The sequence below is a fragment of the Talpa occidentalis genome, unplaced genomic scaffold (assembly GCF_014898055.3).
Source record: "Talpa occidentalis isolate TD23 unplaced genomic scaffold, MPIMG_talOcc4v2.1 talOcc4.3, whole genome shotgun sequence".
NCBI lineage: Eukaryota > Metazoa > Chordata > Mammalia > Eulipotyphla > Talpidae > Talpa > Talpa occidentalis.
Genome location: NW_023603184.1, coordinates 144,210,871 through 144,230,458, shown reverse-complemented (window position 1 = coordinate 144,230,458; position 19,588 = coordinate 144,210,871). Strand labels below are relative to the sequence as shown.

The 19,588-nt window shown below is 48.2% G+C and overlaps 1 long non-coding RNA gene across 5 annotated transcripts in view; it reads right to left on the bottom strand.

Annotated features, from left to right (window-relative positions):
- Positions 1 to 13,745, bottom strand: part of LOC119256272 (uncharacterized) — a 28,870-nt gene extending 15,125 nt beyond the window's left edge. For 2 of the 5 annotated variants that reach the window (XR_008553672.1, XR_008553674.1), the window contains exons 1-3: positions 13,669 to 13,745; positions 4,966 to 6,450; positions 1,833 to 1,914 (exon numbers count right to left, since the gene is read on the bottom strand). This is a non-coding gene — a long non-coding RNA (uncharacterized LOC119256272). The remainder of the gene's footprint in view (positions 1 to 1,832; positions 1,915 to 4,965; positions 6,451 to 13,668) is intronic. The other 3 variants (XR_005127679.2, XR_005127680.2, XR_008553673.1) reach the window with 3 other exon arrangements.
- Between the last annotated feature and the right edge of the window lie 5,843 nt (positions 13,746 to 19,588).

The following is a 19,588-nucleotide window of genomic DNA, read 5'->3' as shown; positions in this document are numbered from 1 at the left end:
CCCGGCCACCAGAGGAGGGTCCCACATGGCGCGCAGACCTCTCCTGCCGCCCGCTGCTCCCCTCAGCAGTGTACTTTGGTCCTTCTGCCTGCTCTGCTCCCCGCTCTGGCTCTGGTGAATTCTCTCACCCTCCTGCGCTTCTGACTGTACCCAGTGCTTGTATAAATAAATAAAAAATAAAAAAATAAATCTTAAAAAAAAGATGAACAACAATAATGGATAATAGAACAATTATAACAATATACTATAATACATTCTCCCCCTCCCACCCTCTTCCCATTTCTCTCCTCACCCCGCCCCCCACCCCCAGCTATATGTTATTTAGGTAATATTTTCCAACCACAGCAGATCATGTGCAGTATGGTCTGCACACAGTAGACCCCGGAAATTGAGATCACAGACAGGGGAAATTTGCAGAAAGGGGACTATGGTACAAAGCGCGCCCACAGGATGGAGAGTAAAGTCAACTGATTTTGATCAATGTCAGTCCCTGCGGGTGGGGACACAGCATCTAGGAGCACTGCCATGAGTCTGGCAGAGACATCAGCCTGTGGGTTTCACAATGACCTGGAAAGCACTGGCCATTTCAATATTATCAATTAATTGAAGCTACAGGAGCATTAACCACAGTGGGGATGAAGAGTTAAAATCTCTGCGTCTGCTAAGTGGAGGTGGGTTGAGAGATTCCATAGGCTTGTTCATTGTCCTCCTCCCTCTGAGTGCAAGAGCTTCTCTGACTCACTTATTGCTGCATCCCCAGCAAGTGGCACACACTGGGAACTCACGCTGGAACTCACACATGGCACAATTGATGGATGAGCCACATAAACACAGCAAACTCTATGTGTACCAAGGGGAGACCAATCAGGAGATAGTTGAGCAGAACAGAACTTGTTAACCAAATGCAACTTTGTTGACTAGATAACAGAAACAGCAGCAGGATAGCACTAGATTATGGCAGAAGTAACAACTATAGGAAGCCGCTCTCCCCCTACAGCTGGGGGAAGAGAGAGAAGAGGCTGCCATGATGAAAATTTGGACGCTTGCAGGAAAAGCCCCAAAGGAGGTGCCAGCGGCTGGTACTGATGTCTCTGGTGAGACCAGGTCTGTAAGTGTTGAAAACAAAAGGGGTTCAGGGTCTGACTCAGGCAGGAAGTTGCTGCTTCAGAGATGTCACCAGTGCCGCTCACAGAGCAGGAAGCGGTTGGAAAGGACCTTGTCTGTGTCCCTCCAGTAGTGTCCCTCTGGCATCCCCGAGTGGGCAGAGCCTTATGGGGAGGGGGTTGGAGACCCAACTCCAGAGCCAAAATGAGGTTTGCAGAACCCGGTCCAGGAGCCCCAAAACAGTGAGTGCAGAGGGTGGGTCTGGAGTTGAAAGAAGGCAGCTTAGTGACTGTCTGGATACAAAATAGGTGACTATTGATGCAGCATTTCACTGCCTCAGTTTCCCTTCTTCCCCACATCACTGCAGGTTCCCGGCCCCATTTCTTGGCTCCTTTTCCTTCTGACATCTTTGCGGGGAGGGGTCCCCTGAGATGTGTCTCAGGGAAGCAGGAATGTCTTGGTGCAGAGGTCATACTGCCCATGTCTCCAAGCCAGTACCCAGGGAGCTAGCCTGACCCTTCCCTCCAAGGAGCAGCTCCCCCTCTTCTGGGCTCTGTCTTCTTAAATGTACCCCACCCAGAGTGCCTGGGCTCACATAACATGCTGAACTAGACTATTCTTTTAATTTGACATAAGGTCTTTTCCTCCCAGGCCATTGGCGCACCTCCATTTTTCTGGCTGGGCCAAGTAGGGGTTCAAGTAACAATGACACCAAATTTTAGACTTACTTGGTTTCTGAACGTTGATCACCCATGGACTGCTTGAAGTCGAGTCTTTACTACCTATCCTAGTGCTGTGCGCCCATTCAAGCTGTGGATAGACAAACATTTATTTTGGCAATAGTATAAAATATAAGTGGATACACTGATAAACAGTAAGAATGTGTACAAATATTTAATAAAAAGGCAGTTTTGTCAATATTTCTTGTAGGAGGTTTGTCTTCGTAAGGTTTCTTAGATTAAAAGTCCCACAGAGTTTGCACTGAAAATGCTCACCTCTCCAAAAAATCTGCTCCATTGAGGTAGCTGCTCCTTTTCACAAAGACTTTCAACTCAAATTCCAAGCAAGGACCATTTTTCTTGAAAGAACTATCCCTAGGCCTCCCTGGTGGTGCAGGGGTTAAAGTCTCAGTGCTATCAAGCTATAGGCAGCCACAGTGGCTTGAGTTCTATCACCGGCCAGGTTGGTGACCCACATGGTGCAACAGACCTCTTCTGTCTCGCCCTCTGCTCCCCTCAGCAGTGTGTTTCAGTCAGTCTGCCGGTTCTGTTCCCCACTCTGTCTCTGGTGAATCCTCTCACCACCCCCCACACCTCTGGCCTGCACCCCCTTCTTGTGTGCATAAGTAAATAAATCTTTAAGAAAAGAACTATCCCTGGCTGCTCCTTTCCTCTGATGCTGATGAATAATCTGAAGAACCTTTTTGGGGAAGATCTTCTATGTTCTTGTATACAAATCTCAGCAGCTTCCTCCTAAACTCTGATGTGATGCCAACTAGTTTGCTGCCTAAAATGATCCAGTCATCCTTCACATGGGTCACAAACATTTCACTGAAACTGCTCCAAACATTTCAAGGTTTGAAAAAAAAGTCAACAGGCAGAGCCTCAAGCACTAGGAGGGCGGTGAGACTATTCTATATGATACAATGATGGTGGCTACACGCCACTTTGCATATATCAAGAGCATAAGGTATACAACACTCAGAGTGAACCCCAGTGTAAACGATGGACCTTAGGTCACAGTGATGATCCATGTACGTGCATCGCTGTGACGAATGTCCTGCTCTGGGGCAGAATTATGACAGTGGGGGAGGCTATGTCTATATTGGGGTGTTCTTTGCACCTTTCATTCAATTTTGCTATGAAGCTAAACTGCTCTAAAAATTAAAATCTACTGAAAAATAAAAATTAAATTAAAAATAATGTCTTTGCTGAAATCATGGCTTGGCTTAAACCATGATGAATTTTTCTCGTTAAGGAATCATGTGGTTTCCCTCTCAATTTTGTGTGTGTTGTCCATCTCCACCCTCCCAATATCTGGGAACGGATGACAAGGAAGAAGTTTATGTATATAGGAGGGTGGTCAGCAGACACACTGAGGCTCAGTTCTGGAACATCCAGAACCCCTGTCCCCATGGACCTTCAGTGGCAGAGTCCCTTCAGATGAGCCCCATTTGTCTTGGTTGCTCCTACCCCCTGCATCTACTGTAGTGTCTGGCACATACATTTGCTGGATGGATGTTTGTTGAGTGAATAAATGAGCACATGAGAAAAGCAAATGGAGACTCAAGAGTGAGTGGAGACATTTCATGGACAAAAGGTTGGAAGCAAATGGCAGAGATGGACGGCCAAGCTCATATTTTCAGTAGCCCGTCTTCTGGCAACTCCCATGTGAAAAGCAGCAGGAATGGAGCCAGGAAACCTAACTCCAGGTTTGGAAAACATTGTCAGGATGACAGAAAAATCTAGTCTCTTGCCACCTGCTGGCCCACCTCAGCCTGGCTCCTGGCTAGGGACACATGGGGTAGAGGCCAGCCTCTTCCGCAGCAGTGGCTTACAGCACCCCAAGAACTTCAGCATCCAGAAATAAAGGGAAGAGCAAAATTGGGTGTGAGCCTGGGCGGGTCAGAGCAGTCGCAAAGCCACACGCGTGGATACCACTCACTGAGGTGAGGTTTTGAACTGCATCCTGATGAGACACAAGTTTCAGCCTAGTGTGACCTTCAACTTGGCAGGGCCACCTGACTGGGCCGGGAGCCCCAGCCTGGGGGCCCGTGATTGGATCCAGGCCATGAACAAGAAGATCTGGCCTAAGTGTTGATCTTTTCATTTTAATTCGGTGATGAAGTTTAGAAATCGGGAAATTTCAGATCAAATCTGGCTTTCCAGCTGTTCATGAGGAAAGCAGGTCTGGGAACAGCGGCCTGTTTCCTCCTGGCCCCTGTGTGCTTCCAGAGGAGAGTGGCGGCTCTTGCACCTGGCTGCTCCTGTTCCTCCCCCCACCCGCCTGGGCTGTGGACACTGGCCTGGGCATCCACTGGGTCTTCCTGGGAAGGAGGTTGAGAAAAGACTGTGTCATCCCCCAAAGGATAACCTTATGTTAAGGAGCCTTTTGTGGGCAAAGAAACTCCCTGGCGTCTTAGGTTATAAGCTCCAGCAGAGACTGTCACAGAGCTGTAATTGAGTTGGGTGATGTAAACAGAGGAGGGTCAATCTTTGAAAACAGGACCCAGAGTTTGCTCAATTTGCTCAGGTCCATCTTGCCTGGAGAGCATGTTTGCTTTGATACTGTATGTCTATCTGGACCAAATGTCCCCTGCAGTTAAGCTTCTTCCACATTCAACATCCCGCCCTAACACAAACGAAGGAAGAATTGTCACGAGAAATAAGTCTTAAAAATTGACCGAATGAGGAAATTTGCACTTATTCAAAATACCATTTCTTACTGACATTTTCCTTCCGGCCGCCTTGGCATGAATGTAAGAATTATTTATGACTCAGCATTTCCTGCAACTGCCCACAGGACCAGGCACGAACTGAGAGAATGAGGAGCACCATGCTGACTTCACCCTTCCACGTTCCTGGCAGGAAGGAGGCGGGTATGGGCTTCCCCAGGGCCTCTGGGGGTCAAGAGCTGGCCCCGGAATGTCGGGGCTGTGCATCCTAGAAACAACCAGCAAAGATTTCCTGGAAAGGGCTGGCTCGCCTGACTCTCAACACTTTCTGCTTGGCCACCTTGTAGCTCCCCCCACAATCACTCAACTCTGGTCAAGTGTCTTGGTGCAAAACCAGCCAGTCATGTAGACAGATTCACTCCCAGGACTGCCAATTAAGGTACCATGATGGAGCTTGAACCACTGACCTTATTTTCTCAGCGTTCAGGAGGCTGGAAGTCCAACACCCGGGGGTGAGCAGGGCTGGCATCTCCTGGGGCCTCTGCTTCTGGCCTGCAGACGCCACCTTTGCTGTGTGGTGTTCCGTGCTCTCCCCTCTGTGCTGTGTCCTGACACCTTCTTACAAGGACACCAGTTGTGTTGGATCGGGGCTCACCCTGGTGAACTCATTTGACGTAACTGTTGTTTTAAAGGCCCCCTCCCCAAATGCCGTCACATTCTGAGATACTGGGGGTTAGGACTTGCGTCTATGAACTGTGTGTGCTGAGGGCTGGGGCATGATTCAGCCAGAGCGGGGAGCGGGTCAGTGTGCAGGCATGTGTTCCCAAGAAGTTTTCCAGAACCAGGTCTCAGCTAGACTTGGCCTGCGCACCCAGTCTGGGGCCCACAGCTCTCTGCTCCTGCAGCCCTCCCTCCGGCCCAGGCCTCCGCCAGCTCTCACTGATCCCCGCCGTCCTGCTCAAAAGGCCTCTGACCTCAGCTTCTTGGCCTCCATCAAAATGAATCCCACTCAGGTGCCTTCCCACTGGGTTTTCTTCCTGGGCTCCAGGGAGGCCGTGGATTCCTTCCCCTTCTCCATGACAGCCCTTTCCTGCTTCTCTGCTGTCACCTCATTGGCTTCCCAGCAATTAAGTGTTCAATGACCTTAAAGCTCAGGTGAGTCTCCCTCCCCTTCTTGCTGCATAGTTTCTTCCAAGGTGATTTCAATCTCCATCTATAAGCCAGAGCTTGCCGTTGCTTATCCTCATTATTCCTCAGTTTCCTCGCCTGCAGAAGGGCCAGGTTACCACTTACCTGTGTGTTAAATGTACAGCATGTGGACAGGGGCTGGCATTCATAGAGGCTCCTTTTTCATTTCACAAATATTTTCCGTGTCCCACAAATGTCACAGGCACTGGGGCTACAGCAGTGAGTGAATTAGGCAAACTCCACCTGGGAGAGCAGGGGGCTCCTATTCTGGAGAGGGTGCCAGGCAGTAAAGACAAAGCCAGGTGAGAGCACAGAGATTGATAGTGAGTGTTAACTGTGGGGGTCAGGGAAAGCACCCCCTCAATAGCGTGATTAGAAGCAGACGCCTGAATGGAAAGGGGGATCCACAAACATCATTCTTCTCGCTGCTCCCCTATAGAGAGAATCCCACTCAGGTGGTTACCAGGGAGAAAGCCAAATCCTTTCTGTCTGGGGGTGGGGGTAGAGCAGTGCCAACAAAAATAAGGGGTGGGCATTACAGTTAGAGCTCACACCACCCGCTGGGGTTCACCATCTGGTCTTGGGGCTTGGTTACTGAATTGCCTCAGAGTTGATGTGCAAACTAGATCAGCGCCGAGAAATGCTCTGAATAATGGAACTTCTGCTTGGAGACAACAGAGTAAAAGAAAACTCCAAGAAATCCTAGGTCTCTTTTTTTGTGGGTTTGAGGTAGGACTTGGCAGGCATGTTCTGCCTTGGCTTGCCTGTGAACAGAAAACTGAATGAGTCAAAACGCAGCCAGAATGGAATAACGAGAACTTCAGGACTCTACCGGGAAACCTCAAGGATTACCCGGGTTCTAGGAAGACAGCAAGGCTGACAGTGCCCTGGGCACAGCTGCTTGTATTTCCACTCTGGTCTTTCTCCTTAAAGAGCAGGGATGGCTCGGTTGAGTAACTGCCTTAGAATGTTGAACTTGAATAAAGTTCAAAAACCCTAACATCTTTGCCTCAGTACTTCCTCCTGAGTTGGCTCCACACGCCTCCTCTTGTGTATTCATGGAAGGGAATGAGGAAGAGAGAAACAAGGCTTCCGGGAAGAATGCAGAACGCAGATGCAGCAGTGACATCAAGAAACCCCAAGCCAAGTCAGCGCCTCCTGTGCCCTGAGTCCTGCTCAGCTACATCTGCAGCATCAAGGGGCAGGTCCTTTGGCAGCACAGACACATTTGGCTGCCTGAGGGAACCCAGAGCTGTCAACCTATAAATAAAGCATTTCAGTCTAAACAACTGAGCCAGACACAGCTGAGAAAATCGTGAGGGTGTTGATACAATAAGATTTAGGAAACAGATATTTTAGAAACATTTGACTGGTGACCTAGTAGTCACCAATTCTCACAGTCCCCGCACAGCCGGGGGCACACACATGGGGCTGGCAAGGGATGTTTGACAGCAGATAAGCATGTGGTATTCCTGAAGCAAATCTCTTAGCAAGGAAACCAGACTCTTCTCAAGCTCCTAAAAGTCAAACAGAAGCAATCAAGTGACCAGGTATCCTTGAGTCCAGGTTAAGGTAAAGAACTTTAAAGGACACGCCAATAAAATGAGGGTGTGCTCTAGAAGAAATGTGATTTTGCTCATTTCCTCATTTCCCTCAGCATTCAGAGGGGTGGACAGGGTTCGCTTCTCGATGCTATAGAAGAATAAAAAAGATGAACTCAACCCACTCTTGGGCCTTGAGAGCTGTCCCTGGGGTGGGGGGAGTTGGAGCAGGACAAGTAAAAAGAGCAACGATTGACTTCCTGTGCTCGGCAAGGACCCACAGCTAAGAGCTAACTAGGCCGCTGGCCATCTTCTGGCCCAGGGAGGCCTGTTACTTTGAGATCTAGCCACCGTATTAACATGACAAGTGTGTCTACCTAGACCTACCCAGGTCAGTGCCTGCAGCTCCCAACTTGCCCCCAGTGCCCAAGTGTCCCCTCTTGGAGTGGAGCCAGTTGAGTCCTCAATCAGCTCCTTTGGGGTTTGTTATAAAAGACCTCACCTTAAAAAACTCTGTTCCTTGATCTCAAGGTTTGAGTCCCTCTTTTCATCTCAAAGGGAAACAACTAAGAACTGTAAGGAGGGCCTCCCTGGTGGAGCAAGGGGTTAAGCACAGCACTGTGAAGGTGTCTGCAGCCTCTGCAGCACGAGTTCCATCCCCAGCCAGGGAGCTACCCACATGGCACAGCAGACCTCTCCTGACTCACCTGCTGCTCCCCTCAGCAGTGTGTTTCAGTAGATTTGCCTGTTCTGTTCCCCACTCTGTCTCTGGTGAATCCTCTCACCCCCACCCTGCACCTGTGGTCTGTACCCTAGTTCTTGTATTCATAAATAAATAAATCTTAAAAAAAAAAAAACTGAGTAAGGAATGTAAGGAATGATGATCTAGACATTAGGGAACAAGAAACACACCATATCAGACTCCAGAGTACGCGAAATGTTTCCAGACTGATTACACATTCAGTTGCATTTCTGTTTGAGCAATTGAATAGAAACCAAATTCTGTGGTCTAGCATCAGGGCTCTAACTGAATCAATGCTTTAATTGAATAAACTTAGTATATATTAATGTATCTTAGTATATTGCCTCCAAGGCTCATCTGAATTTAGAAAGAAGTTACTCTCCAAAGACATATGACGAGTATCTCTGCTAACCAATCCTGGGACCATCTCTAAGAGGACAGAAGACCTGGTACCAGGTTGCTTCTGATGAGGAGAACCAGGTGTGCAGGAAACAGGGGCTGGGAATGTGGAGGCCCTCCCCCTGTATTATTCCTTGTAAACTTTTAAATTTTGAACCATGTGTATGTATTTCCTATTCAAAAATAAATAATACTTTTTAAAATGTATTTTTTTTACTTTACATTTGCATTATTTTGTAACCATCAAAGTTAGAAATTCTTTCAAGGCCTGAGGAAAATGATGAATTAAACTTTTCCTGACAGGACAAAGTCTTCAGATTATGCCTGATGGGTAGAATGAAGACTCCTGGCAAGATCCAGGGCGCTGACAGAGAAATACGTGTCTGACAGAACTTGGACTATTCACCAAATGAGAGTGTAAGAAGCGAAACCTGTTCAGAGTTGTATTTTGCCTCTTGTCAATGTATTTAATGAATCAGAGCAGTTTAAGCATTGCATCCAGTTTCCATCCTCATCCAACAACTTGTAGAGTCTTTTCTCACCTCCTCTGAGGTGACTGACACAAAATCTCAGAGTCCCACATTTGTGAGGAGCTGGGCCTAGGCTTTCAGGGTGCATGTCTCACTGTACGCAGGCTCCCCACGCCCAGGAAGATCTGTCAAGGCCATGGTGCCAGTGAGTGGCAAGAAGGGGTGATGTGACAGGAATAACAGGCCAGACAGCCAGTCTCCTGAGGAGGGAGGGGAGCGTTCAGTGGACTGTTTGACAGAAGTACCGGGGCTTACATATCAGATCACAGCCCAAATGCTATTTTTGCTGTGCCCTTTGACCTCTTCTGGAAGGCAAGCCACATTCTATCAATAATATATCCCCACCTTTAAAGTGCTGCCCTGGCCGAAAAGAGATAAGGAGCTATTGGCTGTCACCTGAGGCCCTTTCCAGAGGGAGGGTTCCTGGATTTACAGCTAAGGGGGATTTGTGTGTGCGTGTGGGAGTGGGGTGGGGTATCTGTTCGGTTAACAGAGTCTCTCTGCTCTTCATTTGATTGAATCCCAATTTTTAATTTATTTTTGTTTAAAGATTTATTTATTCACGTATCAAGAACTGGGGAGAGGTGAGGGGGGTGAGAAGATTCACCAGAGACAGAGTGGGGAACAGAGCAGGCAGACTGGCTGAAACACACTGCAGAGGGGAGCAGCGGGCGAGACAGGAGAGGTCTGATGAGCCTTGTGGGTAGCTCCCTGGCTGGGGATTGAACCTGTGCTTCAGTGGCTGCAGATAGCTTCATAGGTTGCGTCTTAACCCCCTGTGCCACCAGGGAGGCCCAGATTGAATTCCAATTTTTTAAAAGCTAATGACAAAGCTGTTTCTAGAATACGAAAAAGCTGGTAATGAGATAAAACGTAGCGCCTCAGGCAGGGATCTGAGGAAGACTTTGTCTTCCTCACAAGGACGACAGCAGGTGGGATGTGGAGGAGACAGAGCTCCTGACTGAGCCGAGGAGAGGAGGCCCCGTGGGAGAGGGGGCACACTGGTCGCGTTGTTGCATAGACCCAAACACCAGGCCTTGCCCGAGACTCTCTATGGCACAGACTACACATCACCCCCTTTCCTCGTGTAAACTCTGGTGCAGTCACTCCTCTCCCTCCAGACACGGCAACCGGGGCCAGGTGGCCTCTCAAAACAGGAGACGCCTTCTTTTTCAGAATCAGGACAGGTAACACATAGACAGTGTCCCTCCAGGCTGGCTGGAGAGAAAAGAAATTTAGACTCACGTACCTGAGGTTAATAGCAAGTGCACATGAAACTGTCCTTGAATGGGGGCCTCCCTGGTGGCGCAAGGGGTTAAGCACCACACTATGAAGCAATCTGCAGCCTCTGCAGCATGAGTTTGATCCCTGGCCTGCCAGGGAGGTGACCCACATGGCGCAGCAGACCTCTCCTGTCTCCCTGTGCTCCCCTCAGCAGTGGACTTCAGTCAGTCTGCCTGTTCTGCTCCCCACTCTGTCTCTGGTGAATCCTCTCTGGCCTGTACCCCAGCTCTCCTAGGCATAAATAAATAAATCTTTAAAAAAAAGAAACTGTCCTTGAATGAATGATGCTCTTTCCCAGAACAAAGTTTTTGTGATCCGAGACCAAGGCAGCCACTGATTCTCTCCGTTCTGGGTCTGAATGTCCACTTCATTGCTGGGCAGCCGGACAGAGGCCGGTCTGATGACAGCAGCGCTCGCCCGATGCTGCACACCACCCCTTGGTGCTGAAACCTCGGAAAAGAATTCCTCTAAGCTCCGGACAGGCTGTCTCCACACTCTGTCTTGATATTCATATCCAGCCTCTTTAATCAGGTTTCGGGGCCAATCCTGCCCCTCCCAAACACATTTTATTAATCCCTTTTAGGTCTGGGAGTTAAGCCAAAAATTCCTGGAGGAGGTGGAATTCCACCCCCTCCACCCAGCCCTCGCCCCAGGTTGACGTTTGAACACACACCGCCCCCTAGCGTCCACGGCGCGGCCCACCACCCGGGTTTCAGCACCTGCTGGAGCGAGGCACAAAGAAGCCCCTTTCAGCTCTTATGCAGAAGGGCTCGGTCTAAGGGCGACGGAGAACAAACACGCCCATTTTCTCAGAACGTCCAGAACAGTCCAGAATGTGGTGAAGATGGTACTAACGACACAGCCCGCAGCTTTGAAAACATTTTTAAAAAATCAGTCACGATAAAATCAAAACTCAAGAGCTCATGGACAGAAAATATCCCTTCAAGGGGAGCTGGGCATTTTCCATAAGCTGAACTTACTAGAAAGTAGGATGCCCTTCCCAGTAAGTGAGATGCAGTCTGAGCATTTCATATACAATGTGTTGCCTTTTGAGTCACGTTTCACTCTGCCTTCTTGTCCACTCACATACATACACACACACACAATGCATGCATCTGCTGGGGGTGTGTCTCCATCACAATGCAAGACTCCTGCTTTTGCTCACACATCTTCTGGTGGGGGCAGAAGGGCCTCGGATGAGTCAGCCTGTCCAGCCTTCCTCTCCTTGCATTCAAGCAGGGGTTTTTCTGGCACAGCCCTAAGACTACCTGACATTAAAGTCCCCACAATCACGGCCCCAAGTGTGGCCTGGAGGAGACTGGTAGCTCAGGCCTCTACTCTGTTGGTTGTTAAACTAAAGAGAATACAGAATAAAAGTAATATACTATCAACATTATATGAATCATCTTCTGTAAGTGGGTTAAGTACTACAAGAATGAAAAGGACACAGTTAGCCCTGCAGGGACATATATTTTATGACTCCACCCCTCACAGAGGGAAAACTCACTTTCAGAAAAACTGCTAGTAGAACTCTGAAGGAGGCCCCGATGTGATGGAAACTGCTCTGGCTTGTGCAGTGCACAACCTGAACATCCTTACAAAGCCACCCTGATAAAATACCTTCTTGACTAAAGAATATGACAGCTTGGACTAGCCCTTTACGGCTCCATTTTGGTCCCTCTTCAGCAAATTCGAGGAGCAAATCAGGCTTGGACTTTTCTGACTCTACTTTTGGATTCCTATTCCAGAGGTAGATGCTTTTCCTTATCTACTTTCATGCTGTTTCCAGTCTTTGCCTTCAAGCTGCACTCTGTCTCCAGTGGGGCGGAATCCCTTACCTCAGAGGAAAAAAATCTGGCCAGCAAACAACACAGACCATGTTAGTGAGACAGGAGAGAGGGAGGTGTTTGGGGTGGTGTGATACTTGTCTCTCTCTCTCTCTCTTTATTTTATTTATTTTTTTAAAGATTTATTTATTTGTTTATACAAGCACTGGGTACAGTCAGAAGCGCGGGAGGGTGAGAGAATCCACCAGAGCCAGAGTGGGGAGCAGAACAGGCAGAAGGACTGAAGTACACTGCTGAGGGGAGCAGCGGGCGGCAGGAGAGGTCTGCGCGCCATGTGGGACCCTCCTCCGGTGGCCGGGGAGCAGCCGAGGATCGAACCGGCGCTGTAGAGGCTGCGGGCAGCTTCGCAACCCAGCGCTCAACCACTGCGCCACCGGGGAGGCCCCTCTCTCTCTCTTTTTAAAAAGATTTATTTGTTTATGCATACAAGAGCTGGGGTACAGGCCAGAGATGTGGGGGTGGGAGAGCAGTGAGAGGAGGATTCACTAGAGACAGAGTGGGGAACAGAACAGGCAGATTGACTGAAATACACTGCTGAGGGGAGCAGTGGGCTGGACAGGAGAGGCCTGCTGTGCCATGTGGGTTGCTCCCTGGCTGGGGATCAAATTCGTGCTGCAGAGGCTGCGGATTGCTTCATAGTGTGATGTTTAACCCCTTGCGCCTCCAGGGAGGCCAGATACTTGTCTCTCTTTCTGCATACTTTTCATGTCTGATTTTGTCAGCTCTAAGGGAAAAAAAGCCTCTCTTCTTTTTTCTTTCTTTTTTCATCCCAACCTCACTGACCACAGGACACTTGGCTCCAAGGCAGGAGAGGAATCTGACCTTTGGCTTTGGGGCTCTGGTAGCTGCAGCACCTGAGTTTGTGTCAATAGCACAGGAGGAAGAGGAAGAGAGTCTCTGAAGGAAATCGTTCTAGTAAATTTTTTTTCTGATTTTGCATGAGAGTGCATTGAAATGAAGGGCAAAGGGCAGACTCTCTGGGTCCATGTTCTTCCATTGTAAAAGGAATTAGTTTAAACACATACCCACAAGAGATTAGATTACAACCATAACAACCTCTCAGTCGTCTGCTGGCTGCTTCTTAGGAAGTAGGACACCCAGTTATATTGCCTGGTGAACACTTTAAAGTGGTTCCCACAGATATTTCCCTTGTCCCAGGCCTGAAAAGGAGCTCCCATTGGGTAGAGAGTCTGAGCGAAGGAAATGCCTCTCACTTGCCCCCATTTTTCCACCCCGCGCTGACGGAGCCCGCCAGACACCCGACAGCTCTTTCCCGGCCCCTTGTCTCTAAATCCAGTCCGGCAAGCTCTTCCTAAAGTGGGTTTGACCTGTTGGAGGTGCCTGCTCTCTCCTGAAACATTCTCTTCCCTCAGCATCTGTGACCACAACGCCCTGTGCTTCTTTTGTGACTCTTGGGGACTCCTCCTTGGCCCATCCTTAAGTCTCGGGCATGTCCTTCTAATAGCTGACTTGGCTCTCCATGTAGGCAGCCCACAGGTATTCCAGTTAAATGCAACTGACCAGAAAGTCAAGATTTTGCCCTCACTCCAAATAACCCTCCACCCCAAAACTGTTCATCCTACACCTGTTACTCAGAGCTTGGAGCAATTCTCGACCATGGCCCTCAGGCAAGACCCACCTCCAGAATCCCCCTGGTCTCACCGCAAGCTGTTTCCCCTTCTCCAGAGTTCACAGACTCTATTTCGCTTTCCTCATTTCTTCTAATTCCAGAACTTTCCTATCTCAGTGTCATCAATGTATCTGGAATGTTCTAGATTCATGACCAGCTCCTGTTGAAATTTCAGCTCTCAGCTATTTTCTCTAGGAGTGTCTTCCCTGATGCGCAAACTAGTTTTAGATTCCTCTGCTATCAGCTACTCCTTCACAGCATCCTCGCCCCTGTCACTAGAAACATCTTTTTATCTTTGTGACCACAACTGCTTTCTAAGGAGGGCGGGACCTGAAACTGAAGGGCCCTAAGGAATCTGACTATGAAGGCTGCTGGGAATACAGAAAACCCAGCAAACACAGTGGTGGGAAGTAACAAGAGCAGCAATCCTGGATTCCTAGGCAATCCCAGACACAGGAGCAAAGGCAGATGGTGGGCTCTGTGCATGCTGTGGGCCAAAGTGGAGTTATTGGAAAATCTTTTGGAGAACAGAGTTGACATTTAAAATAAAATATGCTAGGACCAGATGACTTTACAAGTGAATTTTATCAAAACTTAAAAAAAAAAAAATGCCCATTTTACTCAAATTATTCCCAAAAACCTAAGAATACTTCCTAATACATTCTATGCTATTCACAATATCCTATTACCAAATTCAGTCAAAGATATCACAACAAAGAAAGATATAGACCAATATCTCTGATGAATATTGATGTGCAAACTCTCAATAAAATACTAGCAAATAGAATTCAACAATATACTCCAAGGATCATACAGCATGACCAAGTGCAATTTATTCCACAATGTTGGTTTACAATACTTAAAGAAATTCAATACATCAACAAAAGAAAGGATTAAAGACCATCTGATAATATCAATAGATGCAGAGAAAGCATTTGATAAAAATACAATCCTGTGTATGATGAAAACTCTCAACAAGATGGGAATATAAGGGGCCTACCTCAACATAATAAGAGCTACATAATCACAAATCTATAGTCAATATTATATTTGGTGCTGAAAAAAGCTTTTTCTTTAAGAGCAGGAATAAGGCAAGGATGGCCATTTCTCTTTAATTTTGTAGATAGGGCAATCAGAAAACAAAAGGACTCTAGATTGGAAAAGAAATGAAACTATCCCTATTCACAGACTATATATATTATATATAGAAAGCCCTCAAGACTCACCAAAAAAACACTGAAAACAATAAATGAATATGGTAAATTGGCAAGCTAGAAAATTAACACACAAAAATTAATTTAAGTTTTTATATACAAATTATACAATCATACAAACAATGAGGTCCTTCTTGGTGGCACGGGGGTTAAGACGCAACCTGTGAAGCTGTCCACAACCACTGCAGCATGAGTTCAATCCCCAGCCAGGGAGACACCCACATGGCGCAGCAGACCTCTCCTACCTCGCCCGCTGCTCCCCTCAGCAGTGTACTTCAGTCAATCTGTCTGTTCTGTTCCCCACTCTGTCTCTGGTGACTCCTCTCACCCCCGCCCCACACCTCTGGCCTGTACCCCAGTTCTTACATACATAAATAAATTAATCTTTAAAAAAATGAGCAAGAAAACAATTTAATTTATAACCATTTCAAAAATAATTAAAGACCTGGGGATTAACTTAACTGGAGAGGTGAAGTATTTATACAATGAAAACTAAACAACACTATTAAAACATATTTAACAAGACATAAAGAAATGAAAAAATATTCTATGTTCATGGAAGGGAGAATTAAAATAGTCAAAATGACTATTTTACCAAAAGAGATGTATAGATTTAATGTGATCCTCTTTTACATTCCAATGATAGTCTTAAAGGAAATAGAGTAAAAAAATATTAAAACATATATGGAACCATAAAAGGCCCTGAATAGCAATTCTGAGAAAAAAACAAGAAAAATGGAGGCACCATTTTACCTGATTTTAAACTATATTATAAAATAACAGTAATTTAACCAATATAGTATTTACATAAAAAATAAAAACTGACACACAGACCCATGGGACATTGGAATTGAAAGCCCAGAAATAAACCCATACATGTAAATACCTAATTTATGACACGACCATACATTGGAGAAAGGACATTTTGCTGAATAAGAAAAGAGCCATACATCACAGAATGGGTTAATATCCAGGGTATACAAAGAACTCATCCAACTTAACAACAAAAAACCAAGCTATCTAATTAAAAAAAAGATGGCAGATCTGGACAGACGTTTTTCCAAAGAGGATACACAGAAGGCTGACAGATATATGATAAAAATTCTTATCATCACTTTTAATAAGCGAGATGCAAGTCACAACGACAGTGAGAGACCATCTCACACCTGTGAGAATGCTGAAGAGGATGTGGAGCAAGAGGAATTAACTGTTGTTGGGAATGTAAACTCTTGCAGCCATTTTGGAAAGCCGCCTGAACTTGTCTTAAAAAAACTAAAAGAGGTAAATCCATGCGACCCGACAATCCCACTTTTAGGTAGTGATCCAAGGAACACATATCATTTTGGAAAATGCAGCATTATTTACAATAGTTAGGACACAGAAACAATCTAAGTGCCCAGAGACAGAAATTGGATCAAGAAGACGCGGTACATCCGCACCACGGGACACTATTCAGCTCTAAGGAAAGATGAAATGTTGCCATTTATAGCAAAATCAGGGGGAGCTTGAGGGGGTCATGCCAAGTAAAATTAGTCAGAAAAATAAAGATGAATATTAGATGGTTTCACATAATGATAACATAAGGAAACAAATTGGATGAAATGACAAAACAAAATATTGACTAGGAAACATGGGTTTTTGCGGTTCACAGGGATGAGAGAGGGAGAGGAAAAGGACATGAGGGAAGGTAGTGAGGGGAAAAAGAGCATGCGTTCCCCTCCTCCCCGCCCCCCCCCCCCCCCCCCCCCCCCCCCCCCCGCCCCAAGAAAAAAGAATGAATCTGTGAAAAGAGATGATACAGCTTTCCTCTAGGAGGGGGTCCTCACCCCAGTGTGGCCACTGGGAAATCCTGGCTGGCATACCCCTGGGAGCAGCAGATCCCGTGTGCGTGATGACCCTCAGAGAGTTTCAGACAAAAATTAAAAAAAAAAAAAATCAAATGAAACGTTTTATTTACCCGGGATGCTGTCACAGATCCACCTTTCTAAATGACAGCCTCCTCCCTAGATAACTCAACACCTGTTCAACGTGGATCTATGAAGAATTTCTCTTCTAAGGAGCAAAGAGCAGAGGGTAACGATACCCTCTGCAGGCGCAGACAAGACCAAGGCAGAATCCGGAGTGATTCTGACCACCCCCACCTGCGAGCGCAGCCTTGCAGAGGAAGTGCTGGCAAAGGGGAAAGTTGAGACCAGGGGTGGGGGTGGCCGGGCGTGAGGGGGGCAGGCGTGCCTCTGCCCCACAGTCCTCACTTCTCAGAATCCACTGGTCTCCAATCTCTAAACATCACCTTGGAAATTCCCCACCATCAATCATTAGCTGACAATCGAATGTTCTCAAAGAATAGAAATAAAGGCCCTTTTCAGCCAATCTGTGTTGTCAGGCTCCAGGGGACAGGACTAAATGCTGGGACGGGAGGAGAGGAACACGGCGCGGCCAGCGGTGGGACTTCAGACAGTCGGCCACCCTGTCTGCATCGGCCTTTGGACTCTCCCCAAATAATCACAGTCAATACTTACCTAATGAAGAAGAGCGTCTGCATTCTAATCAATCAGGAGAAAGACGAAAAAGCCCAGAGACTGACCTTCCTTCCGGGCGGGGCCTTTCCTGAGAAGGGTCAGAGAGAGAATCTTCTAGACATTGTGACCACCACCTGACCCAGCCACGTACTTTTGTTTTCTCTCTGTTTTTGATGCCCCCTTAACGTTGTAAAAACCATTCTGAACTTGGGGATGGAAGGAAGCCAGGCCAGGGATAGACTTTTTGAGGTGAGGCCTTGATTTGCCAATTCTCACTTTAGAGTAAGGGGGGAAAGTAATAAGGAGGCAGATGCACTTTCTGAGTGCTCCTGAGTGGGGAGGGGGAGAAGGGAGAGGAGGAGGGAGAGGCGGAAGAACAGCAGGAGCAGGAGGCACTAGCTGCTGGCAGGCCACTTCCTCAACTCGCTTAACAAGAAAAGGTGGAGCCCAGCTCAAGCTCAGCCACCTGCCTCTTGAGCCCAGCCCGTCGCTACTCTGTGGGGCCCCTGGTGTGCAAGCTCCTGGCCACAGGAGAGTGGGGGGCAGGCCTGGAAGATGGCCCTGTGGACTCCGCACCCACTCAGTGTGCAGAAGTGGGGTGCCCATCCCACACAGGTGTGCAGAGTCCCTCCAAATCCACAGCTCATGGGCTTTCTCCATCTTTGAAAAGTCACTCAAAATCATTTTTATTCCATTATGAGGTCAGAGTCCACAGGGTGAGTGTGGGGTCTGCACGGTGAATCAGGGTCCACTGCTCTGAGGTCGCTGCTGCCCTACAATTCTCTTACAAAGAAGGAACTGCAGGGAGCCGATGGGTCTGGGCAGGGGGTCTGCGGGCCTGGGCTCACCGCCATGGGCCCTCGCAGCGGCGGGTGCATACTGGGGCTACTCCCAGGCCCTCCCGCAGCTGCAGAGGCAGCGCATCCGCCGCGGGGTGGGAGAGCTCAGGGCTGCAGTCTCCCTCCGTGTGCTGGTCAGTGTGTGAGATATCGCAATGGTGGGGTTCGGGGTGCATAGGCCCTGCTTGACCCCCCCTCCAGGGCTCCCCCTCAGCAGTGGTGTCCTGACCTCCCTGGTCCTGTAGTCCAGGCACTGGCCCAGAAGCTAAGAGGCGCCATCCCTTCCCAGGCTTCCATGGGCCGCATTTGCCTCCTGGCTACATCTTTCCCTCCATCATGAGCAATTTCCAGAGCGGTCTCTCTCGCCCTGATCCCGCGACACACGCAGGGAGCTGGGTCCGGGGCGGGGGCCCAGCTGCTGGAGAGGGACTGGCAGTGCCCAGCAGGGGGAGCACACTGGGGAACCCAGTGCCTGGGGAGGTCAGTGCCCACTCCAGGAGCCTGTCAGTCACCCCAGGAGTCTGATTTTATTCTGGACCCTCAGGAAAGGCACTGGGGGCTGCAGGAGGTGGGGTGGGGGGATCTAAACAGAAGATGGGAAAAAATGGATCCGGCCAGGCTGAGGAAACACAGAGCTAGGAAGCCTGTTAGTAGTGATAATAATAATTAAAGCTGCTTCAATATCATGGTCTGGATAAGAAAAAAAAAATGGCAGAAAGGTCATTTGGTCATTTTGTTGTCACCTGAAGAGCTCTGTGATTTCACCCTTTGCCGGATATTTTCGCCTATTCTGGGGACAGTGGAGGAGCAGCCTGAAACCACAGCACAGTGGGCTAGTGACGTGGAGAGAGGTCCCTGACCACAGAGAGGCTAGTGAGTGTCCCTTTTCTAGGGGCACTAAGAGGCTATGATAGACAACCGATGAGTTTTTTTAAGATTTATTTATTTATGTACACAAGAACTGGGGTGCAGGCCAGAGGTGCGAGGTGAGGGGTGAGAGGATTCACCGGAGACAGAGTGGGGAGCAGAACAGGTGGGTCTACTGAAATCCACTGCCGAGGGGAGCAGCAGGGAGACAGGAGAGGTCTGCTGCACCGTGTGGGTAGCTCCCTGGCTGGACACCACTCTCAGGCTGTTGCGGTGACGGTGCTGACACTTAATCCGCAGGCCACCGGCGAGGCCCCGACAACCAATGAGATCTGACTGGCTGAAATCAAATGTGAAGCCTAAGTCCAGAGCCGCTGGGTCCATGTGGCGAGGGACATTCTGATCTTGTGTCTGTGTCCACTCTCTCGGGCTGGGATTGCCCTTTGTGTGCAGAAAGCTGGTAGCTGGTGCCCTAGAAGGCGGTCAGAGA